At 45.6% G+C, this 22768-nt stretch overlaps 2 non-coding genes across 2 annotated transcripts; both read right to left on the bottom strand.

Annotated features, from left to right (window-relative positions):
• Positions 1-10128: 10128 nt before the first annotated feature.
• Positions 10129-10201, bottom strand: Trnai-gau (transfer RNA isoleucine (anticodon GAU)). Its single transcript has one exon. It is a non-coding gene; the product is annotated as a tRNA-Ile (tRNA).
• A 383-nt stretch (positions 10202-10584) lies between these two features.
• Trnai-gau (transfer RNA isoleucine (anticodon GAU)) lies at positions 10585-10657 on the bottom strand. Its single transcript has one exon. It is a non-coding gene; the product is annotated as a tRNA-Ile (tRNA).
• Between the last annotated feature and the right edge of the window lie 12111 nt (positions 10658-22768).

Below are 22768 nucleotides of genomic sequence, written 5' to 3'. Positions count from 1 at the left end.
ACGCTGAGGGGGGTTCAAGCGCAAGCGGAGAGCAACCGTCGACCGAAAGGCCGCCGGAGAGCGGCACACCGGTTATATGCGCAGCGCACCCGAAGGAGAGGAGACCGCGGAAGAGAGAGTACTGCACATGCGCCGGCGCCAGTGCGTCTGCCGCGGCTATGACGCAACACAATCCAACACAATCCACTTTAATACAATCCAATCCAATCCAATCCAATCCAATCCAAGCCAAGCCAAGCCAAGCCAAGCCAAGCCAAGCCAATCGAATCCAATGCCCCTCGCGAGAGGGTGTTCGCTATCGGAGAGGAGAGGGGGTGAGCGGTGGAGAGCGCAGCTGGCGCGGCGAGGAGAATGGGGGAGGGGTGGACACCGACAACGCCGGATGGATGCAGGGACAAGGCGAGTGAATGAGATGCGTTTGCATCTAAAATAAACTACAAGGAGAGTCAAGCGCAGCCGGCCGAACGCGTCCAGGAAAGGTCTGGCGGATGGCACTCCCAGTAAAGGTGTCGTACTGATGGGTAGGAAGGGCAGTTGGGTGTAGAGCAAGTGGGACGCGAGAGAATGCCATGCATGTAGTGACCTACCACCACACCTGCGTTCCCGCATCGCTTCCTGGGAGGACTGGTTGAACCCGGGTCCTGGCGTAGATGTCAAATCGACGCAAGAACTTCTGGCGGCCCACTGCCTTCGTGTTAGTGTGAACCTCTGGGAGTCCTACGGACCAGCCGTCTCCTAATGAAGAGACTGTGGCACGACGGCACGGACTAGGGCTGTTTAAAGAATAAAGTTTTCTCTCTCTCTCTCTCCAGGAAAGGGTAACAGAAGTTTGGGAAAAGGGTCGGACGAGGGCTCTGAGAAAGGGTGATGCAGCGCTGCCGTGAAAGAGGCACAGCAGCGCCTTAAAGAGGTTAGGCCAAACGGGCGATACGAGCCGCATTGAAAGGTGAAGATACCGAGGGGGGCAAGCAGGAAGCTCCTGGAGATGGCGAGTAAGCAGAACGATCTTCGGAGGGGGCTGTCCAGCGGGCTCATCAACTGGTGACGTGCGCGGCCTCAAATTTCAACTGAAAGTTCAAAAGCAGTTCAACGGAGATCCAACCAGTCTTTAGCAAAGTTCTAAGCATCCCCCGTAATATTTTCGCCTTGTTAGGGACTTAAGCCACATAAGGCTCCCGCCTTAAGATTGAAAATCAAGGCAGCACTTTTCCTTGCACCTTAATCGGCATGACGGCCTTCTTAATTATTACTGTGTGGTAGTTGACTGTTAAGAGTTTTAATAGAACTAGTAAGAGTCATGTAGAGGGGGTTCAACAAAACGCAGGTATTGACTCTGTCCGCCTGGTGTCAATATTTGCCTGTTGTTGAAGATTTCGTGATGTAGACATGTGCGCTAAGTTGGGAGCATGGTCGTGATACCCATTCTAACGTTTACCTCTAAACAACGCAGAAATGAGAAACATTATTTTGTAGATTTGTTTGTTGTAGCCGGCTTCGTAGCCGACTCACTGGGCCTTGAACTCAAGCCCGAAAAGTAAGGCCAGTCTATTCGCCCACGTTGGGGGAGGTGCTTAGGGGTCCTGCGCCAGACTGATATTTTTTAACTTGAAATGTTATTGGGCCAAAAGTTGAGCACCGCGTGACGCCGGCGGTTCCTTCAGCGCGCAAGCGTTCGTTCATCTGTGCCCCAAACCGCAGAATGGATGTAACCGGTGCGTGCCTCCCGCGCGCAGTGGCACTCAAAGAAGTCTGCTTTGAAAGACAGTGCCTAGATCCTGGGCGTGGTTTTGAAATAAAAAGGATTTAGGTAACACGGAAGAGTATCCCGACGCCACAAGCTTCACAAGAACCGCAGTAATTTTACGTTCGCTGGTGCAGGTTGCTGCTCGCCGTGGATGAGAGTGACGTTGACGATACCCGCCGCAGTGGCTCAGAGGATATTGCGTTGTGCTACTGAGCTCAAGGACGCGGGTTCGATTCCCTGTAGCGGTGGCCACTTTTCTGATGGAGGCAAAAAGCAAAGCCGCCTGTGTGTGGAAGATTTCGGCGCACGTTAACGATCCCTAGGTGGTCAAAACTAATCCGGAGCTCTCAACTACGGCGCGCCTCATCGCTTGTGATGAGTCGGCGCGTTAAACCCTACAATGACGTTGACGATACGAGGCCTTTCACTATTCAGGAGTATACACGCTATTCAGGAGTATTTACAGGGTGAAGAGCGAAAACGAGCAAACACTGGACAAAAGAAAAACTGATTTAAAATAAAATGACATCGGTCTTTTTGGTAATTAATGTTTCGGTACGGTTTGTTCGGAACGCGGACCTTTCGGGACATGGACGTTTCGGTACACGGGCGTTTCGGTACACGGGCGTTTCGGTACAAAACCAAAATCAAGAGCGTATTTCAGGCAATATCAAGGTATGGGTCGCTGACGTGGCAGTCGAAGGTACGCAAATCGTACTCACTTTTAACACGTGTTCTTGCTCTAAATTCCGCTTTCATTTAAGGACACGCGCGCGCGCGCGCGCGAGAGAGAGAGAGAGAGAGAGAGAGAGAGAGAGAGAGAGAGAGAGAGAGAGAGAGAGAGAGAGAGAGAGAGAGAGAGAGAGAGAAAGAGACGACTTTACTACACACGATTCACTTCGGAATTGTGGAAGTTAGACACATTACGCAGTGGCGGTGGAGTTATAGCTGGGACATGGAGGTGCAGCACCGACATGCGGCGACGAAGGCGGCGTCTTGTTTAACACAAACGTTATATGCCCGAAGAGTTGGGGCCCTAGCCTGACAGGGAGGATGATGCGGACACACCAAATAAAGTGCTAATTATTTGCCAAATACCGGAGTAATGGTAGCTTTTAGATCATGTTCCTGTTGATGTTTTTTCTACTGGTTATTATCACCAATTCTTTATTTGAAAGATCATTCACAGTAACAATTTTTTTTTTGACCCTGCGATAACAGCTGCGTAATTGCACGCCATCGCTGGAAGAAAGGAAACTGTGGCTTTTTAACCAAATGACGGAGACGAACTGAGTAAGTTGCTATCGGCGCATAGTAAGAAACTGCGCAAAAACACGCCCACTTGAGAAGAAGAAACGGACGACACGAGCGCTCGTGTCGTCCATTTCCTTTTCTGGAGTTTCTGTGTTTCTGCGCAGTTTTTCACTATGGACCTTATGACGACGAACTTGCGATTTTTTTAAATGTTGCGTTCATGTGCATTCGTTCATGGCAATAACGCAATGCAAATTAATCCGTTATTAGCAAAGCGTCACCGAATGCACCTGCTCCACCACGCCCGACGCTCCCGCCACGGCCTCATCACCGTTTTCAGGAACTCCGGTGTGTTTAATGTGTTTTTAACTCCGGTGCATTTAGCGTGTTTGCAAACTGAAAGTTGACCCGCCGCAGTGGCTCAGTGGCCAAGGCATTGTGCTGTTGAGCACGAGAATGCGGGTTCGATTGCCGGCCGCGGCGGCCGCTTTTCTGATGAAGGCGAAAAGGGAAAACGCACGTGTGTACGAGATTTCTGTGCACGTTTAGGATCCCCAGGTGGTAAAAATTATTCCCGAGCCCTCCACTACGGGGCGCCACATCGCCTGTGTTGCGTCGGCGCATTAAACTCTACAATAAGTCAAATCGAAAGTTGTTAGTTTTTTAGAATAACACTCAACACTCTAGGTGATATTTTGTGCAGCATATACGTCGAGATATTTTGCCGAAAACCGTCCTATGTGTGATTTTCGGCGTACTGCCGCAAAGCGTGCTTGTTATACCTTGGCCGTATCTTCATCGTTAACCGAGACCAATGCCATCTGCAGGTTTCCACTATCTGAGCTTTTTTTTTTGGCTGCATAAGAGGGAAAAATCACTCACTTAACTGAAGCTAGATCAAGCAGGAGTCGACACGACATTATTTATGTAGAGGGGCAAAAAAACAACAACAAAAGAACGGACTGAAACTGGAAGCTTCAGGCTACCAAGAGCCGCTACAACTCAAATGACAAGGAAACATGGGAGCGACTACTCAAAGTGTAGCAAGTTATCGCTGATATTCAAGCTGATATTTTTATATGTGTAATCATGAACCACATCGTCGTCGTTTATTAGATGGGTGTTGACTTTGACTAAAAAGTTGCAAGAGGAGTTAATACATAGAAAATATTTTCCGCAGCAATCGTACACGCCAGTGGAGCCCAGCCGAATATGATCGATGTAGGACCGTAGTTCATTTATCTCACTGAGCTTACATTCTGCCTTTATGTAAAAATGTAAGCACATCACCGGGAATACCCACGTCTTTTCAGTTAAGAATACGCGTTAACTTAGTTTGTAAAGATAAAACACGTTAAAATGGCGCAGAAACGCTCTAGCTAGTGCGGAAGAAAAGCAAGAACAAAAAACCCAGAGCTCCCGTTTGGGCTGTTTTAGGCAGAACGAGAAACAAAATATGAAAAGAAAGAGCCGTGCTCTCCCACCAAATGGTGTGAAAGCAGCGCAAAGGCGGGAAAATCAAACTGGATTGAACAAACCTCTATTTAATGTATCCCAAGAGTATACCACTTTCTTCTTTTGATTCCATTTGCAATGAAGCAAGCAAGAACGCGGCCAACCTCTTTTACTGTTTAAAACTCCTATGTTTACGCGTAAAGCGAAGCGTATGTCCTCAATTAACCGCCGTTATGGTTAAAGTTGTATCAAGTGTTTCACGCTCGCAACACAAACGCTACGCTACAGTTTTTTTTTATTTCTACAACGGTTCCTCATTAGGAGTTTATTGGTTGAAAGCAGATAATAAGTGGTTTGACTGCATTGCGCAACCCTGATTCCTTACTTTACGCCTTTTTACGAACTTACCTCCCAATCTCGCCGCAATCTTTTCATAATTTATATCAGCCAGTCTATATACTCGCGGCCGCTCGTAAACATCAACCGCGGACGCGCTTAACTAGGCAGGGAACAAGCCCATCTCTTTCGTTATACATGATTCACTCACTCGTCTCACGCACGCCGCTTCAGCTCGCGTCTCCTAAAGCTTAAATCACCACGCGCGCTAACCAACGCGGCTTCTGCGCGCAACCTCGCGTTCGACGATGAATGTTGCACCGAACGCATGCTAGACCAAAGCACGCGCATGCAATTGCCGAGGTTTTGCGGGCTTTTTCACCGCTCGGCACGCAGCGAGCCGCCTTAGCGCGTCCTCGGATGGAGCAGCGGCGGCGGCGGCGGCGGCCGCATCGACGCTGCTTCGGGGTTTCGGCCTGATGACGCGGGGGCACGCACCGTGGCCGTGCTGGCGCAGCGGAGTAGCGGGGCGACTCATTTCGCGAAGAGGCTCTTCAGGGCAATTGTGGGTTTACGGAAGGAGTTGATTTAGTCTTGCATCTGGAACACCGCAGGGCGCCTTTATCGGCTTCCGAGACGGGACGCCACCGCCTTTTTCCAAAATATTTTGATGGGTTACAGTACAGGCTACGCAAATCTAATGTCGGACAGAAGCGGTAGATGTTTTCTCCTTCTCTCCCTCTCTCCACCTCTCTCTCTATGTATATATATATATATATATATATATATATATATATATATATATTGCAAAGGTGTTTATTCGCAGGGAATGATAGCGTTCCAGGTGATGGTATTCAGACACCAAGAGGACTAGCCGGAGCGATGATCACGATGCAGCGAGCTATCCGAGATCGTGGCGCGTTCTCAGTGAGACCGGTGCTATCTCCTCGTCGTCTTCACAGTCCCCATTCACTGCATACCCACTATTGCCCATGGCCACATATCAGAGCATACCAACACGGGGCATAGTGCGTCCTTCGCAGTGTCTAATAGCTTACTCTAAGTGGGCGAATCTTTTGCACTACAATATATATATATATATATGTATATATATATATATATATATATATATATATATATATATATATATATATATATATATATATATATATATATATATATATATATATATATATATATATACATACAGGGTGTTTCACCTAACTTCAGCCAGAGTTTAAAAATATTTTGATGCACTCTAAGATGATGCCACCAAATGCATGTTGTTACCTTTTCTATGTAGTTTCTCAGGCTATTTTTTGTATGTTGCCTAATTAGGTAATTATTCAATTTTAATTAGCCAACTTTCTAACCAACGAAGCTAGGCAAAAAATCCCAATTAGGAAGTTGCAGAGCGGTATTCAAAACCTCAGAATAAGCATTTTCTGTCATTATATCCAGTAGGCGTTATTGTTTTTCAGCGTATTGAAGATGCCCGCGAAATACAAAAAAATACCACGTGACGTGCCGGCGCGTGCGTCTTGATATTGTATATTGTAAGGCCCTTGAGCCTGGACACTCCCAGGCACTGTTCATACACTCTGGGAGTGTCCAGGCCGTGGTGACGCGACATACACGCTCAAAAAAAAAAATATATATATATATATATATATATATATATATATATATATATATATATATATATATATATATATATATATAGTTTGGAAACGCGAAAAAATAAGGTAATAGAGACAGAGGCACACGAGAAAAACATTTAAGAAATAAAAAATAAAAGTTTACTGACGTTTCAGAAAGAGGACTTCCTTTCTTCAGAAAATGTTTTTCTCGTGTGTCTCTGTGTCTACTTACCTTATGTCATTCTAACAGAACCCCTGATGAAGGAAGTTCCACTTCCGAAACAGTCGGGAATTAAATAATGTAAGGAACCTCATATATGCTCTATGCTGAGCTGGCCCACTGAGAAAAACGCCCGACCAATATATATATATATATATATATATATATATATATATATATATATATATATATAGGTGTGTGTGTGTGTGTGTGTGTGTGTGTGTGTGTGTAGATTATGTAAACCGCTTAAAAATAATTACACCAAAACAATTCGGCTTTGTAAAGGGAAAGTCTACGGAACTGGCCCTACTTACAATCAAGGAACAGCTTATTTAAAACATCGAAAAAAAGCTTTACACAATTGGAATATTCCTTGATTTAAAAAAGGCATTTGATTCCGTGAATCACCGTATATTATTGAAAAAGTTAGACAGCTATGGAATAAGGGGAAATGCGCAGAGCCTCATTAAAAGTTATCTTAGTAATTGTAAACAGTATGTAATGCTCGGTGAATATGCATCACAATATCAAAAAATTCCCCGCATTTCCCCGAGGGGAAGAATGTGAAATTGCGAATGCACGAGTTGAATTTGCGCGGTTCGGTAATGTTCGCGAAAGAGAGATCACACACACACACACAACTACAAAGAAAGAAAGATGCATTTATTCACAGACACCTATTTGTGTTGTCGTTGTACTTGATTGCTAGAGCGGATCTCAGCTTTGAAATTTCGTGTCAGTACTCCTTTAAGCGGGTGCATTAGCCCTTCTCACGCCCGATTCCTGGCCAATCCCCCACGTGGGTATGTGCCATGTCACGGCCAGGCAGCGCGCGCCCATCTCCCCCCGTTGCCAAGGAAGACGAGGAGATTCCTGGCCAATCCCCCACGTGGGTATATGATGCGGACATCGCCGGTGGACGCAGGTTCAGGGTCGCTTAAGAAGTGCATTGCACTTAATATCACGAAAGGTGTCCCACAAGGTTCCATTTTAGGCCCCCGGTTTTTTTTGCTATATACAAATGACATATGCAATATACAGCAAACGCAAGATATTATACTATATGCAGACGACACTAACGTGTTTTTTACTGGGGATAACATGGGAGATCTTGAAATAGTAGCGAACGATTGGCTTAAGGAACTCTCCGCTGGGCTATTGACAAATGATCTGGACCTAAATACAAAAAAAACCAAGTACATAATTTTCACAGCTAGAAACACTCCTTTAGATAAGAATCCTGAACTCTATTTTTCAAATGAAGGTATTAAATCTGTGAACAGTATCAAATTTCTTGGCGTATATTTTGATGAATTTCTTGCGTGGAACGAGCATACTAATCAACTATTACTGAAGCTATCTAAGGTTACTGGCGCACTATGGAAACTCCGTGACAAAATTCCCAAGAGTTTCAGACTAACTGTGTATTATGCAATCTTCCAATCACAATTAAATTACTGCCTTTTAGTCTGGGGCTTAACAAATCGTTCTAATATTTTAAAGCTAACTATAACGCAGAAAAAAGCTATTCGGGCTCTAGAAAATCTAGCTTCCCGACACAGTACCAGACAGTTCAGAGAAGCACATGAAATACTGAATATACAACAGCTACATATGTACAACTTAGCATTATATGTCTACAAGGAAATGCGCATAAATCGTCATGAATTTCAGCAAACATATCTATCAATGAATGATAGTTTTCAATTCAGAAAAAAAAAACTACAGGTTACCCCGTATTAGAACAAACTATGGCTTAAAGACCATGCACTATCTCATTCCTAAATTCCTAAATGATAATGCAGATATCGGTGAGATTATTGAAACATGTGCTCCAAGTTCCTTTAAACGAATATTACGAGAATACTGTTTTGCAAGTTCTCTATTTTGACTTATTTTATAAGTAAATTTAGCTATTGGCATCCTGTGTTGTATATGTACATTTCTTTTTTGTATAAATATTTCCCTTTGAATTTCGGTTCTTTGTAAGTGATGATATGTTGTGTTATGCTCACACTGTTACGCAAAGTGTTGCGAGTGCTTGAAAATTTGTTGTTTTTTTGTTTGCTCGGTTACCAGTTGTACTGAATTTTTTTTCTCGTCTTGAAACTTTGTGCTGCTGCTGATGTCTCAAAGGGAGCAGGGACCCAGTCAGGTACTTATGTGTACCTTTTGTCCCCGTACCCTTAGTCTTTGTTTATGAAAAATAAAGAGTTTTACATTGTCAAAATATATATATATATACAGGGTGATCAAAATTAAGTCGACAGGTTTTTTTTTTAATGGGTGCCTAGATTTACGTAACGAACACCTCTACAGTGAAGTTTTGCGCCCAGGGGGAGACAGAATTAGGTTGTAATTATTGATGTTGGTGGCTTAATTAACTAAAATTTAAAAACTAACTTTTTATTCGCTGCAGAAAACAGGCATGTTTGTATTGAAAAGTTGGACGCCATCGTGTTTCCACGCAGTTTCATTTGGCAGAATTCTTCTGGCGCATCCGTAGTAAGAGATATCGAACTGCGAAGTTTAATTGTCGTTCGCGTAATTATGCATGATATACATTGAAGACCAGCGCCAAGCTCCTCTCTTTTATTCCGTGTTTCGATAGCGGTTCCGAGTACTGCAGATTGCGATAACGATAACCAAGACTGAAAGGGTGCCAGTTATCACTTTTTCCTATGCCCCCACCCCGCTGTCGAGCAAAACACTGTACACAATAGGCACGTCGCAAAAGGGAGGAGCTTTGCCCCGATCTTCACTGTCTTACATGCGTAATCATACAAACGGCAATTAAGTTTCACAGTTTGATATCTCGGAGTACGGATACGCTAGAATGATTGTGCCAAATAAAACTGCGGTGAAACACGATTGCAGCCAACTTTTCAATACACACATGCCTGCTTACTGCAGCCACTAAAAAGTTAATTATTAAGTTGTAGTTAATTAAGCCACCCACATCAATATTTACTACGTCATTCAGTGTCCCCCTGGGCGCATAACCTCACTGTAGAGGTGGTATTCACGTAAATCGAATCGCCTAATTTTTAAAAAACCTGGCGACTTAACTTTGATCACCTTGTGTGTGGGTTCGGTCCCCACTCTGGGCGCGTGTTTTTCTTTCTTTCTTTCTTTCTACGTAAATTAATAAAAAAATATAATTTCACTAACGGTCAAAAAATAGTCTTACCATTCCCCTATGCCTCCTTTGGCGTTACAGACTGCCGGCGTTTCTTTCTCTCTCTCTCTCTCTCTCTCTCTCTCTCTATATATATATATATATATATATATATATATATATATATATATATATATATATATATATAACGAATTTGAATGGGAAATGAGGGGCTCGTTGAAAATAAGACAGAAATAAGAGTTGGCAGTCAAGAAAACCTCGAAAAACAAAGGGGAGGATGTGGTAGGTCATTGAAGCAGATACAGAATTTGGAAAGAAAGAAAGAACGTGGAGAAAAATGCCCGCCAGGTGGGATCCGAACCCACGACCTCCAGAATATCGGTCTGGTGCGATACCCACTACGCTACCGGCGGGGCGATTTTCCCCTCCACTTTCTGGGGTATTTATGTTAAGGTATTTTTATTTCCTGTGCTTGGGGTGGTAGCCAGCGCCACTCGGACTACTCGGGGGGAAGTTCTTTTTAACCCACGGGCCGTGACTCGAGTGTCTACGACAAGTCAAGAGTGGTCGACCAGCGTTGAACCCTCTTAAGCTTCCTATGGCACCAAGACTACCAGAACAGAGGCCCTCGCTATGCATGTAGCGAATCAGAATGGGAAATGAGAGGCTCGTTGAAAATAAGACAGAAATAAGAGTTGGCAGTCAAGAAAACCTCGAAAAACAAAGGGGAGGATGTGGTAGGTCACTGAAGCAGATACAGAATTTGGAAAGAAAGAAAGAACGTGGAGAAAAAATGCCCGCCAGGTGGGATACGAACCCACGACCTCCAGAATATCGGTCTGGTGCGATAACCACTACGCTACCGGCGGGGCGATTTTCCCCTCCACTTTCTGGGGTATTTATGTTAAGGTATTTTTATTTCCTGTGCTTGGGGTGGTAGCCAGCGCCACTCGGACTACTCGGGGGAAGTTCTTTTTAACCCACGGGCCGTGACTCGAGTGTCTACGACAAGTCAAGAGTGGTCGACCAGCGTTGAACCCTCTTAAGCTTCCTATGGCACCAAGACTGCCAGAACAGAGGCCCTCGCTATGCATGTAGCGAATCAGAATGGGAAATGAGAGGCTCGTTGAAAATAAGACAGAAATAAGAGTTGGCAGTCAAGAAAACCTCGGAAAACAAAGGGGAGAATGTGGTAGGTCATTGAAACAGATAAAGAATTTGGAAAGAAAGAAAGTGGAGAAAAAATGCCCGCCAGGTCAAACGCGCTCCCTAACATAAACAACATCCTGCGGAAATACTACCCCATTCTAGCCAGTAATGACCGACTTAAAAAGCCGTTCCCGGAAGCCCCAAGAATTACCTACAGAAGAAATAAGAACCTAAAAGACATTTTAGTGCATGCCAAAATTGGAGCTACCCAGGAACCAGTCATCAGCCCTTGCCTCCACCCTAGATGCAAGACCTGCAAACATCTGCAGGCGGATTGCATTGTCAATAGCACTGCCAGCCAATACGTTCACAAGATTAATTCAAGCTTCACGTGCAATTCTTCTAACATTGTGTATATGCTAGAATGCTCATTCTGTCAAAAGCAGTGCATTGGAGAAACGAGTCAACCTATGAACTTACGCCTGAATGGACATCGGGCCGACACTCATAACAGTACCTCCATAGCAGTCGCGCAACTCTTCAACCAGCCGAACCACAATTTCGATGATCTTAAGCTTATATTCTGCAGTCAAACTTTAAGTCTGCAGGGGACCGTAAATACAGAGAATCGTAATTAATCTATAAATTCAATTGCCTGGAGCAGGCTGGAATCAATGCTTCGAATGGCAGCTTAGAAACATTACGGTATCTGAATCCAACAGAAAAATAATGGTCATAAAAAAAGTGGGCATCTCCATTCGCAACACCCCTTTCTGCCCATCCCCAAAGCTGTTACTTGAATACAATTTCTGTCCTTCTTTTTCTCCGGTCTTGCTCTTAGCCGGTTTCAACATACCACGCGCACTCGCCTCCCTCGACCTTCGGCATTTCGTCTTACTGCCTTCTTTACACACACACGCAAAAAGGAAAAAGGAAAACAGAAACAAAACAGAAAAGAACTCCTTGAATCTACCACAAAGCTCCCCGTGGATTGTACCTGCGCATACCCCCTCTATTCTTCTACGAACACTGGCCTCCCCACCCGGAATTCTTCGGACTATACGGGCCGTTGTTGTTTACGAGTTTTCTCTCATACACACAGTTCAGCTTTTGAATAATAGAAAGAAAGCGGAGAACAACATGCCCGCCCGCTGGGCCCCGAACACATGACCTGCGGAATACGCGTCTTATGTGATAACCACTACTGTACCGGCGGGGCTGTGCTCCCCTCCCTTTTCTTGGGTATTTGTGTAAGGTAGTTGTTTCCTGCGCTTGGTGGTGGTAGCCAGCGCCACTCTACTCGGGGTGGAGAGGACCTTCTTTTTAACGCGCGGGCCCTGACTCGAGCGTCTACGATATGTCGGGAGCGATCGAGAAGCGTTGAACCCTCTTAAAGAGTCACTGTAGTGATTTGCAAGCATTCCGGAATTACTAGCGCAAGTTGTAGTCTGGAGTCTCTATGTCATGTTTCGTCCACTCTCGCTGTGTTTACGCGGCTGTTATTCAGTAGGAAAATCAATTCGAAAATGCTGCCCTCTCTGAATCCTCCTTGCCAATTTCTTATGACGTTTCGTAATGACGTCAAAACAAGGTAGCTTGACTTGACTGCGCTACGGCACGGCTCGCCGACCCTCCGACAGAAACAGTTGGCCAGGCGTTTAGTCGGCCGGTCTGCGGCGGGTCGTGGCAGTTATAGTTCGCTCACTTGAAACTAAGCCACAATATGTTTATGCCTGGAAGAATGTGCCTTTAGTTTGTTAGTTTGTAGACTGTCAAACTCGAAGTCCAAGTCGCTGCACAAAGCTTCGCTGACCGGTACGCTGATACAAAAATCGAAGGCCTATTGAAGTCTGGAGAAGGGTCAGCGAAGTTAATATAGATACTAAGGAATTAAAATCAACAGAACCTTTTATCGTATACAGCGTAAAACCAGGTGCGGGAAACACTTTTTTGCGCTCGGGTAACTAGCACAGCGGGCAGCACCCCGACCAGACAACTGCGAACGCTTTTCCGTCTAACGAATGTTGTCGCTAGACAAGAGATATTATGGGAATTTGTGGTACACTTAATTCACAAGCGCTATACGAGAAATAGTCATCTGAGCTGCTTGAAATGCTAAAACTAAATAAAAATGTACAGAGGCTACACATTACACAGGGCGATCAAAGTTAAGTCGACAGGTTTTTTTTTAAAATAAGGCGCTTATATCTGCATGAAGACCACCTCTACATTAAGGTTGAGGTATTACAATGAGGTCGAGGTATTATATTACAATGTTGAAGTATGCAGGTTAGATAGTCTAGCCATTGGATACTCCCACTTTGTCGGGTGCTTAGTTTCTGCAACGGTGGTGGATAGTTTCAATGTTTAGTCTTCCCACAGCGTCGACATGTACTGGCCGTTATGCAGAGAAAGTTCCGGATGGCGTCTGTGGCAGATCAGCTCCCGGCACTGGTACGGCCGGACCCTCTTCGTTTGACCCCAGTAATTTCCGATGAGGGGCGCGAATGTGATTGATGAGCACCGTGGCCTTGTGTCCCATGGGTCGCTGGAATATTGGTCTGTTCGCAGTGACATTGTTCTAAAAGTGCGGCTACGTTCTTCTCGAACGCGCAACAATTAATCACGTTCCTCGATATAACGCCGCTGGGTATATATGGTACGTTTTCACCTATAAGGAATCCCGGTTCTGAGGGGTATACATCGTCCCTCATGCGCACCAGTAGGGTGTTGGTCCTCCAGCTCATACTGAACCTGTCAAAAGGCACAAGATTCCCATATTGTTCAACTTGGCAGATGCTGCGGCACATAGATTGTGGAGAAATTTTTGTGACGTTGGTTTGCTCAGGCGGCTTCAGGAGGACAACGTCTTCATCAACACCGGTGCGGGCTTGCTTGAACCTTTCGAAAGGCCGCGTAGTCCTATCTTGGTAGCCAGAGAATGCTCGGCCCTTGTCGAAGCTTACGATGACGCTCCACGGACGAGGTAAGGCCGGTGTTGTCGCCTTCTTTCGGGTCTCTTGCGAGTGTGACATAGACACTGGGGCGGGTGAGTTCTGGTTGTGCCGTTGGTGGGGTAACTTGGAAACTCGCTTACGCTATGTTACATGCCGCGTTGGATCCAGTCGGGCAAGGAGGTTGCACGAATTTCAAAGGGACCATGATTGCGCTACTACATGCGCATGGCTTTGTCAGGTGTTGTAATAATTCCCGGTACCTTGGACGTGCATTGTTAGGCTGCTTTTTATCTGCTAACCGAGCCCGCTGCCCCAGGGGGCAACCAAAGTCGAGTGAAAAGAAATCTGCTTCTTCTTGGCAAGACTCTGAACGTCGGTGGGTGAGAACGGCAAGGCTGGGGCCGGCTCGAGTTTGGGTATCAGTGTCACTGGCAAATTTCAGGGACGTCATAAGCGTCAGTGAGGGACTGCACACGCGAGATTACTCCCGTGGTGGCTCCTAGGGATCGGGCGGCGTAGGCTGCTGAAGCACGGCGCTTGAATGCGTTGCTAGGCCTAACCTTCCAGAATGATAGCTGAGCTCTCTCATTGAGACTGGAACCGGCGGCCGTTGAGGAGAAAAAAAAGTGTGCTCGCAATGCCCGCACAAGAAGCGGGTTTAAATGGGCTTTAGATTTATGGAAGCTTGGCATCATTATCAGTCCAGGTAGCCGTGTAAAGTATGGGAATGTTTAGTTGAGTCTAACTACATAATGTTCAAAAAAACACTGCTGAAACACTTCACAATGAAACGCGCCGCTCCTTCGATTGATTACTTTTCCAAATGCCCTCTTAAAGTCGGTCTTTATTTAAACTTCCGCAGCTCCTTTCTAGTGCCCTTAATGCCAGCAAACCTTTAATGAAGAATCATCGCTGTTTTCTAGAACTCTCAAACACCCCTACCGTCTTCATTACTCCATGGTTATCGCAATCTTTATCACCAGCGGTAGACTATTCAATATCATACACTTTCGAGATCTAAAAGGTACGATGCTTAGTATTCATCGAAACTTCCCCTAGCATCAAAGCAATAACCGCCGTGTAGCGATCCCGGTGCCCTAACAGGCTTCAGTGCGCGCTTTCCGTAGACTCACCTGCATGGGACGTCGTCTCTCTTTGGGGCGCTGCTGCGTGCGGGTAGTACATGCAAATTCTCTCAGAGCGACGTGCCGTCGAAGTCAATACAACGGCCCATCACCAGCTCCATACAACACCGTCTCCTTCCGTACCGGCGACAGTCGTTTCGTTCCCCTCCAGCACTCCCCACCTCTGTGGTGCTGCCTGTTTTACGGCTCGTGTTTCGAATGGAAAATCGCGTTGGTGCACCGGTTTACGCGTCTTCGTGCCTGGCAGAGCGCGACTTCAAGCGTGACAGCACAAAGAAAGCTGCTCTCCCTGCCTTCCTTTTCCTATCTTGATCTGGAAAAGACCGATTATGCGATGATGAGAGACAAGGGAATAGAAACAGAAGTAGAGGTGGTTTCGCAGAGTTTGGGTGCGAGCCGGAATACGACGAGAAGGGCTCACGTCGTCAGAGATGAGGTTTAATTTCGTTCCTTTAAACTTTGATTGTTTTACGTCGTTGAGAAAAAAAGGAGATAGGAAGCGGAGAGAGAGAGAGAGCATAACTGCGGGTGAAATGGGGCAGCAGCATAGGGTGTAAGAGCTATGAAAGACGGGCGCCGATAACTCTTTTTCCTCTGGCTTGCTTTACATGAACTCATTTTATCTCGTGTATGACAGCTGAAGAAATGGCTGTGCGCACGTGAAGGCTTCGAACGTGAATTAGGGAAATTGGGTTGTAAAGGCGGACTTTCGATTTGGGAGCAGAGAAAATGCAGTGCGCCGAACCGTTGTCAAGCTCCGGGCAAGGCACCGTTTATAGCACCTGGTATTAGGGTAACTCACGTGTTTGCAACAGCAAAATCGATACTGATGTCCCGTTCCATTTCATGATCATCAAGGGAAAAAACAGCACTAAGGACGTCGTGAAGAGAGTCTACACACACACAGCGCTGTGTGTAACTAGCCTCCTCCTTCGTACCGTCCAGAGCATTGTTTCATTTCCTTGATATAAACCAACACGTCCAAACACTTCTCTTGCTTCATATTCATCCATGCACCTGCCTAATGGTTTACATACGAGCAAGGTGTCATTGGGTGTTTAATTTCGCCGATATATGACAGCTTCCACTGCACTTTACACGTGCTCGGATCTTTTACGCAAGAAACGAAGAAGAAACCTTACATTTTCTAACACTTAAGTAATGTAATTTAACACAAAAAAATTGTTCCTGTTTTTTAGAACACTAGAGGGTATGACTCTTCTAATATATTTCTGGTCCGTGCACACCCACAAAAAAACCGCAGTCAGATGATCGGATATAACTGCGGAAGCGTAGATACGGCTTGGCCGACGGGGACTTCGAAGTAACGCTTAGATCAAGGGAAAGCAGATATCCGCTGATATCGGTGGGGCTTGCCCGCTCAGGATCAGGACGCGACGGGTGCGGTGACGCTGATGGATCCCGCCCGCAACATGGAAAGAAAATCAGGGACAATGCTTCCTCCCCGCCTTCCGACTAAAAAGCCTTGGCCACCGGAAAGTATTGACTTCTTTTTCTGTCTTTTTTCTTTAAGGCTCTCTCTCAAACGTACCCTATACCACCATACAATCTTTCTTCGTTAGTTTAATCGTGACCAATGAAGTTGAGGATTAAATTTGATGAGAGCTGTTATGTAGTTGTTTCGTAACGTCGACGAAGACTTGTTATCTTGATCTGCCGTAATAATGACACTGCGCTCAAAGAATTTTCAGAGAATTCCTAAACATATTCTCATGAGATGAGAACGTTTAGATGATGAAAACTCCATAGCGCCGGCAGTGGCGCCCCTCCTACCCTAGGATGCGTTCGTGCCTTGGACAAGCTTGCGCCATCTAGTGAAGCGCACGCGACGTGGCACGAAACGAAGTGCACCGTGCCATGTTTCTACACCCCAGGTTTAAACTTGAGGTGCGCGCTCTTCTTCATGTTCTATTTTTGGGGCACACATTATGGAACCCAAGAAGGTAATGCGCCACCCTCTTCCGGCGCTTCTATTTCCCTTTCCCGGTGCGCAATGCCCCGCTCGCACGCACTCCGGCCACGACTTCAGCTTTTTTTGTGCGCCGATTTTTTGGACCTCCCAATGGCCATGCTTGAAACATGTAGGTCTAACCCTGGTATTCTGAATTCCTCCTCCACTCGAGCCTCTGATCGAGGAGATCCTTGAAAACGATTTTAGCATGAAAAAGCATCGCGGTACCCTCCACTCAGCCGAGACGAGGAAACACGTGGAGTAGAGGACATACTTAGATACGGCCATAAGGCTTTGGGATTTAAAAAAAACGCCCACGTGTTTTGCCTCACAGAAGAACTTAAAGTACACTCTTAGTCGCGTCCTGGATGTCGTCCTATTTATATGCGGTGGGCAGTCTCAATACCGTGATATAAGAGGCCCTGATATACTTCTTTTCCGTGACAAAACCTCAGGTGGTTGCATCACGCTTATATGCTGCGCCAACGGCCCGTGTCACGGCTATAAACTAGCAGACAGCCTGACGCCAGGAATAAAATAAGAAAGGGGAGCAATCGTGAAGCTCCGAGCGATATGTGTGGCTTGCGGCGCATGCGCGTATTCCTCTTCACACAGTCGCCCGCGAGCTTCTTTTGCGGTGGCCGAAGACACGCGCCCGACGACGCGGCGAAAGCCGAAAAACATTCAAAAATATCTCGCGCGCACATGCGCAGTAGGAGTGAAAAAAAGTTCGCGCGCGGCGGTACCGTGATTTGTCTCTATCGCGCACGTGCGAGGAATTTCACCGCGGATCAAGTTGGGGTCCCGCGCTTTGACTCTTGCTCTGTGTAGTTCATACTTAGTTCCGAGCGTTCACACTTTCTTGACCACGTTCGCTTGCGCTGACATCAAATGTGTGCTTCGAGGTCGGTCTAACAGTGAAAACAACTGCAAATGCCATGGGTTTATAAGGGCCACCAGTCACGCAAGCCAAGCAGCGGCGCCGTCTCAAGCCGGCTGCATGGTGTGTGCATTGCGGGCATAGCCCGGTTGTACACGAAAGGATAGGTAAGTCCCTGGATTTATTTTTTTTCGAGGTTGGGGGGGGGGGGGGGGGGCGCAGACTGTAAGATTTAGTGTTTGCAGACAACTTGTAAGGGCCATGAAATTATGCCTTTTTCTTCGTCGTAAGAAGCCCGCGCCAAAACCGTTCTCCGATACCCGGGGCGTACAGTAAATTTGACGTGCTTTATAGAGAGGATTCGGTTTCCCTGTGCGGCGGCCATTTTCGGATCCACGCGAAAAATGAAAACGCGTGCACATGTGAGTACAGTGGGGATTAAAAGAAATGCGAACAACGGAACGCACAGCCTCCGATTCACGCTGCACCATCTGGCTGCAAAGTCAGTAAACTGTGCGCATGCGTAGTTTTTTCAGGGATATTGACAGTGTGGCCTACATTTATGGGAAGTGCTTGATCAAGAAGCGACGCCGGTAGTTTATTTTGACACGCCTCTTCACGCTGTGTCGCCACTGCGCAGGATGGTCGTTGAAGGGCATCATGCTAGCTGCAGTCAACCTGCTGCGCGTTCGGCTCCCCAATGTAGTAGCAGGATGCTCAGTGGCGACAGAGCATAAAAAGATGCCTCAAAACAAATGACCGGCGTCGCTTCTTTATCATGCATTTCCCGTAACAGTAGGCCACACTCTCAAACGCCCTGAAAGAACTACGCATGCGCGCAGTTTACCGACAGTACAGCCAGACGGTGCAGCATGCGTCGGAGGCTGTGTGCTGTGTTGTTCGTATTTCTTTTAATTCCCCCTGTACTTCCGTTGCCGTAATGAGTACCGTGGCGTCATAAAGAAATTGCATCTTTCTACGCGTTTCATTGTCCGGGTCAAGGCACATAAAATCCAGTTTCAATTTTGTTTTTTTTTTCAATATTCCATGGCCACTGCTTGTCATTTTCGGTAGGCGTACCAAAAAGTTATGTAACGTTTTTTCGTAACTAGGTTTTCGCGTCGTCGTTTCGGCTAGTGACTTTTCTGGCGCGTTGAGTAGTCTGGATTCTGTGGCGATTTGTAAACTTCATTGCGGTGCGTTTAAGCGGTAAAGTTTTCACATGAAGCAACATTCATGAGTAACTCCAGCCCCCATCTTCTTGTGTTCACCACAGCTGTCGTCTGTCTGGAGTGTCAACTCGCGGTGCAGAAACATGATAGCATTGACAGCGCAAACGCGGTGCGTCGCCGGCGTGGAGGTCGCTCGAAGCGGTGGCTTCTAATGTTGTTACAGATGCGCTGGTTGTTGCTCGGCGCGCGCAGTTTACCTATGCTTTAGCAAAAGATATTGCTAGCAATTTTGTTCCATCTTTAATAAAATGTTTTGCGTCATACTATTGGTGGAAAGTGTTTCATAAAAAGAAACTAGGGCACATTACCCTCCGCATGTAAGAGCGAACAGTTTCTTTACGACGTTCAATTGACGTGTCAGCGTCATATAAAATTATGGCAACGTTTTCTCGCACGCCTTTGCACCGAAAAAGCGCTTGGCCTTCCTATGTACATGAACAAAACGTCCTTTTGGAGATATTTTGAATCTACAAGCAGTAAAAAAGAAATAATTGCCTAAACTACAGCGATGCACTTACCTGATTTCAGATATTTTCACATAGTGTACGAGATTTCGGCGCACGTTAAAGATCCCCAGGTGGTCAAAATTAATCCGGAGCCCTCCACTACGGCGCGCCTCATCGCCTGCGTTGCGTCGGCGCGTTAAACCCTACAATCAATCAGATATTTTCACATATCTGCTAACGCGTTGGTGATACTTCTGCTGCGCCCCTTCTGGCAATACTGTTTTACCTCCAATAAATAACGCCACCCTTTTGTAGCTGGCCACTTATTCACCTACCGTTTTTTTCCTTCACGCAGTGCCAACACAACAGATTGCTACCCGTGACTCAACGTTTTTGGAATGTTTACAAGGCTGTTTCCATTCCAGTGCGACGAAATTCCAGAAGCAGCAGCTCCCGGGACAAAGATTGCTTGACGCGATTCTACAAAGGCCATCTACATCATCGGAAGTGGTGTACCTAGACCATAATTGAAGCCCGGAGAATGTGATTTTTCTTTGTTTGGTAATATATTACATTAAGGACATGAGATACCCGTCAGCTTTAGGCCAAACGTTGGGCGTTGTACAGTCAGTAGCCTGCAAAAAAGACGAGTTTCCTCCCTGTTTTGTAAGCAGCAAGCTGCTGAAAATTCTATAAATGAAAACAATAATTTTATCTTGACAGGTCGTTATTTGCTCTTCCACAAAAAAAGATTTTAATTTCTGTGTTCCATAAGGGCAATCTGCTAATATTTGTATTTGTTATTTCAGTATAAGTCTTTTGTGTTCACATTTGTGTTTTGGATATCAAATAAAAAGAAAACATCGTTCCTTCGACATGTTGTCATTTATGTAATTTTCATCTCACACTTGTGCATGCTCATGAATTCGAGAATGACAAAATACTTAACATTTACATACCCACCTCAGTTCTCTGCTCGTGTCCCAAGCTTGTATGAGTAGACTATCACTTCAAGATCCGGATAGGTTTAAGGTATACAGGTACTTGCTTTACAGTTTTGCTTGTAACATGGCATTATGAATATAAGGAGTTTTTTTGTTTCGTGGTATGTGCATTGAGGCCTGATAAATCAGGTGGCAAAACACTGAGATTATAACGGCAAAACCTCATTGCATGAAAACTCTGGTCATGAAGATGTTCCGGAAGGGCAAGAATTCAAAATGTTTTAGGGCAATTGCAGCCATTGCAACCGATTTATTTGTGGCCTTGTTTTATGTGGTCTAAACTTTCGATGCACAAGGGTGCGTTCATTCCCAAGTGCTGTGGTTTTGGTGAACTACCTTGAAAATGTTGAAAATGTTGAACCGCGACCTTGCGCTTCCGCGCACAATAATAACTGGCTAATAACGAAAGCGCGAATGAGACGAGTCCACTTAAAAAAATTGCATAAATTCAGATATATGTTTACTAATGCGCAGCATTCTTATGCCGCTTCTCTTGAGTGTGAGTCTTTTAGAGGCGATTTTCTTGGTTTTTCTAAATCCTGTCCGTCCAATTATCTCCATTTACCCTATTATAACGATCACAGGTGTTACTTGCGCCAAATCTGCATTTTTTTGTAAATGAAGGGTGTTCCAAGATTCAGCATTTTCCGTATTTTTTTAAATTCCTTGTTCTTTAGTTTTTCAAAATTCTGTTCGACCAATTATCTGCATCTACGCTATGATAACGATTAAAAGCGGAATTTTCGCTAAATCTGCAATATTGTGGAAATGCAGGGTGTTATACAGTTCGCCATTTTCCGTCATTTTGTAAATGTTTCTTAATTTTTAGTTTCTCAAAATTTCGTCTGACCAATGATCTTCATTTACGATATTATAAGGATTAAAGGTGGGACTGCCGCGAAACCTGCATTTTTCTGGAAATGCAGGGTGTTACAAGTTACACGGCCGAGCGCTTATCTGGTCTGCGCGAGAAAACTCTAAGATATTCATTGTGTGCTCGCGATCCATAAAAAAAACGCAGTATCTAGAGGGCCGTCCGACGGCTCTTTACCTGGGTGCCAACGCAGCAATTCTGCAGGCGTCGCGACACAATGTTATGTAGAGTGAGTGATTTAATATTGGTTCATTGCATTAGCAGATACGTATTTTACTACCGCCCCCTATTACAAAAACAAAGGCCAAGGCATGTAACCGCACCATCAGAAGAGCTACGACGAGCAGAAAAAATTCGGTACCCCATTTCATGCTTGGTATACTTGGCACTCGTGACGAGAAAGCTGTTATTTTCAGTACAACAGTGCGCCTTGCGTGTTAGTTATTTGCAAGCATTGTCATAGGGGGCACTTTCCACCAATGGCCAAGAATACTTTTGGTTACAAGGCAGAATAACTGCTATCGATTCCGTTTGCATCGATGTAATAAATCTCCACAAGGCGCATCATATATACTGTTGGAACGGGCACACAGCATGACAAAAGGTTTCCGCTCGTACCACTGTACTAAAATTCTCGCAAACTGTAGTATTATGCCTCTTTGGTAGAGCGATTCAAAAATAGTGGTCTAGAGAAAGCCACTCGCTGCCGAATGTGTTATTTAAGACTCCTGCTTGACGCGCAACAGCTTGCAGAATACTTATAAGCCCATGTTTGCACTCCTCAGCAGCCCGTGAGTCGTGGTGCAGTGGTTATGATATCCGCCTGTTGATGTGTTGTATACTAGACCCAGGTTCGATTCTCCGTAGGGTTATGTCTATGTGCTTACATGTCTCGCATGATGTAACATGTGTTAGAGCATTCGTCACGGCGTGCTGGCGTTGGCCTGTCAATGCGAGCGAAAAAAAAAAACGGAGGAAATCAATTCTGGCCGAGTGAATTTTTTTACATGTCTCGCATGATGTAACATGTGTTAGAGCATTCGTCACGGCGTGCTGGCGTTGGCCTGTCAATGCGAGCGAAAAAAAAAAACGGAGGAAATCAATTCTGGCCGAGTGAATTTTTTTCCCTTTTTTTGTGAAAAGCAACAAGGCCGCTTATTTGAGGGGCCGTTTGATTTGGGGGCCGCTTCGTAAGCGGGAATAGATTAGCATAACGGGCCGCATAGAAAAATTACGGCCAGTGGCCCGCCGAACACACGGCCCGGGGTTTAGGTGGCCCTCTGGTTAGGCGGCCCTCAAGAGGGCCGCTTAAACGCCGGGC

The sequence above is a fragment of the Haemaphysalis longicornis genome, unplaced genomic scaffold (assembly GCF_048455015.1).
Source record: "Haemaphysalis longicornis isolate Haplotype H1 unplaced genomic scaffold, Haemaphysalis longicornis Haplotype H1 scaffold_4, whole genome shotgun sequence".
NCBI lineage: Eukaryota > Metazoa > Arthropoda > Arachnida > Ixodida > Ixodidae > Haemaphysalis > Haemaphysalis longicornis.
The sequence above is the reverse complement of the archived record's forward strand: the minus strand, read 5'-3'. Positions and strand labels throughout refer to the sequence as shown.